This window comes from Balaenoptera borealis (assembly GCF_965194805.1).
Source record: "Balaenoptera borealis genome assembly, chromosome: 7".
In the NCBI taxonomy this organism is placed as follows: domain Eukaryota; kingdom Metazoa; phylum Chordata; class Mammalia; order Artiodactyla; family Balaenopteridae; genus Balaenoptera; species Balaenoptera borealis.
Window position 1 is genome coordinate 120,434,801 of NC_138864.1, and position 9,359 is coordinate 120,444,159.

Genomic DNA, 9,359 nt, shown 5'->3' on the forward strand with positions numbered 1-9,359 from the left:
GAAATAAAAGTTGTATTATAATATTGAAAGTTTTAAGTAGGTACTTTAAATGTGTAGATAAATATAAACATCAAATTTAAGAGGAGAGATAATGGAGATGAAAGATTAGTGGAACTGGATTTAACTACTGAATATGCCAGGTAAATGGAGTGATGTAGTAAAGCATGAAAGCACAATATTTTAAGGAAGAGTGAGAAAAATCGATATGAATATCATTATGAAAATAATAGTTGGAGATACAGTTTGAGAACTAAAATGAGACCTTACAGGAATGAAATACTTTCTTCTTTTAGACTAAACTATTATTGTATGAAAAGTGAAAATCTTTGATTTCCTTAATCGCATGCTTCCTACCAAAGGAAATGAAATTAAATACTCATATGAACCCGTCAATTTTTAAAAAATATTTTTATGCAGGAAATGAGTTCCCTCTTAAAATAATTCAAGCCAATTGAATGAAAAGGAACCTTAATGGATATAAGATAAAAAGACTTTAGTGAAGATAGGAGAACACAGAAAATTCCTTTATTTATAGACAGAGTACAGAATTTGGAAAGTCCATGCATAAGTAAAGGACTTGGAAAAGTATTGCTGACTCAAATGCAGAAGTGCTAGAGTGTGGAGAAAGAGTAAGACGGGATTCTGTGATGAGCCACAGCAACAAATCCACCATTTAGAGAGGAGGAACGACTCAAGGTCAAAGACAATATTTCTAGCCATCAATTCAACTTGTCTTTAATCATTTTGCATACTTTGTGTGATGCAAGGCGAAAAACATCAAGGTTTTTCCCTCAATTAAATATTAGGTTAGAGTATTTCAATTAAACAGAGAATTCCTAAACCAAACTGATCAAGTTCTATACGGGAATATGCTACTTATTTTAATTAATGACTAATTTACATTCAATGAGATTGATTATATGAAGTTACCTATAAATTATTTAAACATAATAAATGTAGATGGGCAAGATAACATTGCTGGAGAGATCTTGAACTTTCAATTTCCTTATACTTATGTGCCTAATACTGCAAACTTAATATAGCCATAATGTCCTTTTTCACTATTATGAATAAGTGAAACTGATTTTAATAACTAAATTATCTCAATCAAATATTAAGTATCTAAAAAATGGCCTCTGCTAGATTATATCACTTATGTTGATTTGGTTAACTGCCGATACTGAAAGTATATTCTGCCCCATTTTTGTGTGACACTGGAAAGATCAGAATCTCTTTTGCTTTTCTTATTTGACTTGTAAGAGTAATACTACCTTTTAAAAAATATGGTATACTGATTTTTATGTTGTTAATATTGAATTCTATAGAATTATAAAGTCTTAAAATTGAATGTTAATAAATCATTTGCTCACAAACCTCAGTTCTCTGGCTCCCAAGAGAAAAACTGAACAATCTTAGGCTACTGCTTTATTTTTTACCAGTGGAAAAGAGATCATTTCAACACCTCAGTAGGGCATGCAGTAGACGCAGACTATGTCTCTTAGTCACAGACTGGGAGAAAATATTTGCAAATTATATATCTGATAAAGCACTTGAATCTATAATATATATTTTAAAAACTCTCAAAACTCAAAAGAAAATGATTCAGTTTAAAAATGGGCAAAAATTTGAACAGACACTTCACCATGAAAAATATATAAACGACAAAAAAAAAAAAAAACCTAAAAAGATGCTCAACATCATTAGTCATCAATGTAATGCAAATTAAAATCAAAGGAAATGCCACTACAAACCTAATTAGCGTGACTAAAATGAAAAAGACTGAACACATCAAGTGTCTGGAAGAATGTGTACAAATAAATGTGTATACATGGAACACTTACACTGTAGTTGTACAAATACTTTTGGAAAACAGTTTGCAGTTTCTTGAAAATTTAAATATATGCCATCATAGGATCCAGGCACTACATTACTAAGTATTTATCCAAGAGAAAGAAGGCATATGCTCGTAGAAAGATTTGTACAAAATCATTCATAGCATCTTTATTTGCAATAGCCAACAACTGGAAACAACCTAAATGCCCATCAACATGTAAATGGATAAATAAACTACAATATATCCATATAACAGAATAACACACAGCAATAAAAAGAAATAGATGACTGATATGCCCTATAATATAATCTCAAAAATCATGCTGAATGAAAAAAAACAAGAAAAAAATAGTATATGCTGTAAGAATCATAATGTAAAATTTTAGGAAATTAATATACAGTGAGATCAGTGTTTGCCTGGGAAGGAGGGTGGAGGGGGGGTGCAGAGAGAGGGATTCCTTTGTTTTATTGTTATGTTCATTATCTAGATTATGGTGGTGACTTTATCCAAAACTTATTAAAAAACAATTAATTAGAACACAAAATACTAACAATACATTAAAACACTAAGATTTAAATTGCATTTTTTTCAAAATTTTAGCTACACATAATTTAAAAGGAAGACATATATTTCAAACAAAAGGACACAGAAAGGTTAAATATATCTGGAGACATAAGGAAATGACAGACATCTCAAGAGTTGGAAGCTGGCGTACCAATGAGTAAGGAACAAAAACGTTACCAGATGTAAAGCATAAATAAGTATTAAGCATGTCACTACATACATGAGGAATAAAGAAATAATCCGGCACACAGCCGGGGACCGCCATCTTGGGTTGTGGCAGTGTGCACAGTGCTTCTCCACACAGGTGCCAAGGTGTGTCCCCACCGCAGTTCTGAGCTGGGAAAGCCAATCTGACGTGTCTGGTGCAAGGCCTCTGCACACGGCCCCCTACAGAACCAACACCTCAAACCTCCTGGGGTGGCTACACGAACTGCTGAGGTGGAGCTATGGAGCCCCAATCCCAAGTCGGCCACCATCCAAAGGCCAGGAACCTGATTCCTTTCTGACTTGGCCATCGTCCAGCTGTGTGGCTGAGAGGGTCTTGGTGCTCTGGCCAGGTGTCAGGCCTGAGCCTCTGAGGTGGGAGAGCTGAGTTCAAGACAATGGACCACCAGAGACCGGCCAGCACCATGTAATATCAATCAATGAGAGCTCTCCCAGAGATCTCCATCTCAACGTTAAGACCCAGCTCCAATCAATGACCAGCAAGCTCCAGTGCTGGACACCCCATGCCAAACAACTAGCAAGACAGGAACACAACCCCACCCATTAGCAGAGAGGCTGCCTAAACTCATAATAAATTCACAGACACCCCAAAACACACCACCAGATGTGGTCCTGCCCACCAGAAAGACAAGATCCAGCCTCATGCATCAGAACACAGGCACCAGTCCCCTCCACCAGGAAGCCTACACAACCCACTGAACCAACCTTACCCACTGGGGGCAGACACCAAAAACAATGGGAACTATGAACCTGCAGCTTATGAAAAGGAGACTCCAAACACAGTAAGTTAAGCAAAATGAGAAGACAGAGAAATATGCAGCAGATGAAGGAGCAAAGTAAAAATGCACCAGGCCAAACTAATGAAGAGGAAATAGGCAGTCTACCTGAAAAAGAATTAAGAGTAATGATAGAAAAGATGATCCAAAATCTGGGGAAAAAAAGTGGAAAAAATACATAAAACGTTTAACAAGGACCTAGAAGAACTAAAGAGCAAACAAACAATGATGAACAACACAATAAATGAAATTAAAAATTCTCTAGAAGGAATCAATAGCAGAATAACTGAGGCAGAAGAAAGAATAAGTGACCTGGAAGATAAAAGAGTGGAAATAACTACCAAAGAGCAGAATAAAGAAAAAAGAATGAAAAGAATTGAGGACAGTCTCAGAGACCTCTGGGACAACATTAAACACAACAACATTCGAATTATAGGGGTCCCAGAAGAAGAAGAAAAAAAGAAAGGGACTGAGAAAATATTTGAAGAGCTTATAGTTGAAAACGTCCCAAATATGGGAAAGGAAATAGTCAATCAAGTCCAGGAAGAACAGAGAGTCCCATACAGGATAAATCCAAGGAGAAACACGCCAAGACATACATTAATCAAATTACCAAAAATTAAATACAAAGGGGAAAAAAAGCAGCAAGGGAAAAGAAACAAATAACATACAAGGGAATCCCCATAAGGTTAACAGCTGATCTTTCAGGAGAAACTGCAAACCAGAAGGGAGTGGCAGGACATATTTAAAGTGATGAAAGGGAAAAACCTACAACCAAGATTACTCTACCCAGCAAGGATTTCATTCATATTCGAAGGAGAAATTAAAACCTTTACAGAAAAGCAAAAGCTAAGAGAAATCAGCACCACCAAACCAGCTTTACAACAAATGCTAAAGGAACTTCTCTAGGCAGGAAACACAAGAGAAGGAAAAGACGTACAAAAGCAAACCCAAAACAATTAAGAAAATAGGTAATAGGAACATACATACATATCAATAATTACCTTAAATGTAAACAGATTAAATGCTCCAACCAAAAGACATAGACTAGCTGAATGGATACAAAAACAAGACCTGTATATATGCTGTCTACAAGAGACCCACTTCAGATCTAGGGACACATACAGACTGAAAGTAAAGGGATGGAAAAAGATATTCCATGCAAATGGAAATCAAGAGAAAACTGGAGTAGCAATTCTCATGTCAGACAAAATAGACTTTAAAATAAAGACTATTACAAGAGACAAAGAAGGACACTATATAATGATCAAGGGATCGATCCAAGAGGAAGGTATAACAATTGTAAATATTTATGCACCCAACATAGGAGCACCTCAATACATAAGGCAAATGCTAACAGCCATAAAAGGGAAAACTGACAGTAACACAATCAGAGTAGGGGACTTTAACACCCCATGTTAACCAATGGACAGCTCATCCAAAATGGAAATAACCAAGGAAACACAAGCTTTAAATGAAACATTAAACAACATGGACTTAATTGATATTTATAGCACATTCCATCCAAAAACAACAGAATACACTTTCTTCTCAAGTGCTCATGGAACATTCTCCAAGATAGATCATATCTTGGGTCACAAATGAAGCCTTGGTAAATTTAAGAAAATTGAAATCGTATCAAGTATCTTCTACCACAACGCTATGAGACTAGATATCAATTACGAAAAAAAAACCTGTAAAAAATACAAACATATGGAGGTTAAACAATACACTACTAAATAACCAAGAGATCACTGAAGAAATCAAAGAGGAAATCAAAAAATACCTAGAAACTGATGACAATGAAAACACGATGACCAAACCTATGACATGTAGCAAAAGAAGTTCTAAGAGGGAATTTTATAGCAATAAAACCCTAACTCAAGAAACAAGAAAAATCTCAAATAAATAACCTAACCATACACCTAAAGCAATTAGAGAAAGAAGAACAACAACAACAACCAAAAAAACAAAGTTAGCAGAAGGAAAGAAATCATAAAAATCAAATCAGAAATAAATGAAAAAGAAATAAAAGAAACAATAGCAAAGATCAATAAAACTAAAAGCTGGTTCTTTGAGAAGATAAACACAATTGATAGACCATTAGCCAGACTCATCAAGAAAAAAAGGGAAAATACTCAAATCAATGAAATTAAAAATGAAAAAGGAGAAGTAACAACTGACACGGCAGAAATAAAAAGGATCATGAGAGATTACTACAAGCAAATATATGCCAATAAAATGGACAACCTGGAAGAAATGGACAAATTCTTAGAAAAGCACAACCTTCTGAGACTGAACCAGGAAGAATTAGAAAATATAAACAGGCCAATCACAAGCACTGAAATTGACACTGTGATTAAAATCTTCCAGCAAACAAAAGCCCAGGACCAGATAGCTTCACAGGCGAATTCTATCAAACATTGAGAGAAGACCTAACAACCTAACACTTACCCTTCTTAAATGATTCCAAAATATAGCAGAGGGAAGAACACACCCAAACTCATTCTACAAGGCCACCATCACCATGATACCAAAATGAGACAAAGATGTCACAAAAAAACTACAGACCAATATCACTGATGAACACAGATGCAAAAATCCTCAACAAAATACTAGCAAACAAAATCCAGCAGCATATTAAAAGGATCATACACCATGATCAAGGGGGATTTATCCCAGGAATGCAAGGATTCTTCAATATACGCAAATCAATCAATGTGATCCACCATATTAACAAACTGAAGGAGAAAAACCACATGATCATCTCAATAGATGCAGAAAAAGCTTTTGACAAAATTCAACACCCATTTATGAAAAAAACCCTCCAGAAAGTAGGCATAGAGGGAACTTACCTCAACATAATAAAGGCCATATACGACAAACCCACAGCCAACATCATACTCAATGGTGAAAAACTGAAACCATTTCCACTAAGATCAGGAACAAGACAATGTTGCCCACTCTCACCACTATTATTCAACATTGTTTTGGAAGTTTTAGCCACAGCAACCAGAGATGAAAAAGAAATAAAAGGAATAGAAATTGTAAAAGAAGAAGTAAAGCTGTCACTGTTTGCAGATGACATGATACTATACATAGAGAATCCTATCGATGTTATCAGAAAACTACTAGAGCTAATCAATGAATTTGGTAAAGTATCAGGATACAAAATTAATGCACAGAAATCTCTTGCATTCCTATCCACTAATGATGAAAAATCTGAAAGAGAACTTAAGGAAACACTCCCATTTACCACTGCAACAAAAAGAATAAAATACCTAGGAATAAACCTACCTAAGGAGACAAAAGACCTGCATGCAGAAAACAATAAGACACTGATGAAAGAAATTAAAGATGATACAAACAGATAGAGAGGTATACCATGTTCTTGGATTGGAAGAATCCACATTGTGAAAATGACTATACTACCCAAAGCAACCTATGGATCCAATGCAGTCCCTATCAAACTACCAAGGCATTTTTCACAGAACTAGAACAAAATATTTCACAATTTGTATGGAAACACAAAAGACCCTGAATAGCCAAAGCAATCTTGAGAAAGAAAAATGGAGCTGGAGGAATCAGGCTCCCTGACTTCAGACTATACTACAAAGCTACAACAATCAAGACAGTATGGTACTGGCACAAAAACAGAAATATAGATCAATGGAACAGGATAGAAAGCCCAGAGATAAACCCACGCACCTATGGTCACCTTATCTTTGATAAAGGAGGCAAGAATATACAATGGAGAAAAGACAGCCTCTTCAATAAGTGGTGCTGGGAAGAATGGACAGGTACATGTAAAAGCATGAAATTGGAACACTGCCTAACACCATACAGAAAATAAACTCAAAATGGATTAAAGACCTAAATGTTAGGTCGACACTATCGAACTCTGAGAGGAAAACATAGGCAGGCCACTCTACAATATAAATCACAGTGAGATCCTTTTTGACCCACCTCCTAGGGAGATGGAAATAAAAACAAAAATAAACAAATGGGACCTAATGAAACTTAAAAGCTTTTGCACAGCAAAGGAAACCATAAACAAGAGCAAAAGACAACCCTCAGAATGGGAGAAAATACTTGCAAATGAAGCAACTGCCAAAGGGTTAATCTCCAAAATATACAAACAGCTCATGCAGCTCAATATCAAAAAATCAAACAACCCGATCCAAAAATGGGCAGAAGACCTAAATAGACATTTCTCCAAATAAGATATACAGATTGACAACAAACACATGAAAGGATGCTCAACAGCACTAATCATTAGAGAAATGCAAATCAAAAGTACAATGACGTATCACCGCACAGCAGTCAGAATGGCCATCATCACAAAATCTACAAACAATAAATGCTGGAGAGGGTGTGGAGAGAAGGGAACCCTCTTGCACTGTTGGTGGGAATGTAAATTGATACAGCCACTGTTGAGAACAGTAGGGAGGTTCCTTTAAAAATTAAAAATAGAACTACCATATGATCCAGCAATTCCACTACTGGGCATATACCCTGAGAAAAGCATAATTCAAAAAGAGACATGTACCACATTGCAGCACTATTTACAATAGCTAGGACATGGAAGCAACCTAAGTGTCCATTGACAGATGATTAGATAAAGAAGATGTGGCACATATATACAATGGAATATTACTGAGCCATAAAAGGAATGAAGTTGAGTTATTTGTAGTGAAGTGGATGGACCTAGAGTCTGTCATACAGAGTGAAGTAAGTCAGAAAGAGAAAAACAAATACCATATGCTAACACATATATATGGAATCTAAAAAAAAAAAAAAAGGTTCTGAAGAACCTAGGGGCAGGACAGGAATAAAGATGCAGACATAGAGAATGGACTTGAGGACACAGGGAGGGGTAAGGGTAAGCTGGGACGAAGTGAGAGAGTGATATTGACATATATGCACTACCAAATGTAAAATAGATAGCTAGTGGGAAGCAGCTGCATAGCACAGGGAGATCAGCTAGGTGCTTTGTGACCACCTAGAGGGGTGGGATAGGGAGGGTGGAAGGAAAACACAAGAGGGAGTGGATATAGGGATATATGTAAACGTATAGCTGATTCACTTTGTTATACAGCAGAAACTAACACACCATTGTAAAGCAATTATACTCCAATAAAGATGTTAAAAAAATATATAATCCACTAGAAGTACCACCATCATGAATGCTTATGTGCCCAAAAATGTAGTCTTCTAACATTAAGGAAAAATTGACAAAAACATGAAGAAAAATGTACTAAAATATCATAATGGACCCACATGAATATAGCCAACTGATCTTTTTCAAAGGAGTAAAGGCAATAAAATGGGAAAGATAATCTTTTCAACAAAATGACTTGAACAACTGGCCATCCGCATGCAAAAAAAAAAAAAGAAAGAAAGAAAATCTGGACACAGATTTTATACCCCTCACAAAAATTAATTCAAAACAGATCACAGATCTACATGGAAAATGCAAAACTATAAAACTCTTGGAAGATAACACAGGAGAAAACCTAGATGACTGTCGGTATATCACTACCTATTTAGATACAACACCAAAGGTATGGTACTTGAAATAAATAATTGGTAAGTGGGACTTCATTAAAATTGAAAACTGCTACTCTGTGAAATACAGTATCAACAGAATAAGAAGAGAAGCCACAGGCAGGGATAAAATATTTGCAAAAGACACGTCTGAGAAAGGACTGTTATTCAAAATATTCCAAGAACTCTTAAAACTCAACAATATGAAAACAAACAGCCCAATTTTAAAATGGGCCAAACACTTGACACCTCACCAAAGAAAATATACACATGACAAATAAGCATATGAAAATATACTCCAAATCATGTCATCAGGGAAATTCAAATTAAAACAATGAGATACCATGAAACACCCATTTGAATGGCTCAAATCCAGAACACTGACAATACCACATACTGCTGAAGTTGTGGAG

The 9,359-nt window shown here is 35.6% G+C and overlaps 1 protein-coding gene across 15 annotated transcripts in view; it reads right to left on the minus strand.

Moving 5' to 3' along the window:
- The window catches only part of LOC309632716 (uncharacterized protein), a 338,702-nt gene that overhangs the window by 311,815 nt on the left and 17,528 nt on the right, over nt 1–9,359 (minus strand). The gene's annotated exons all lie outside the window — the stretch shown is intronic.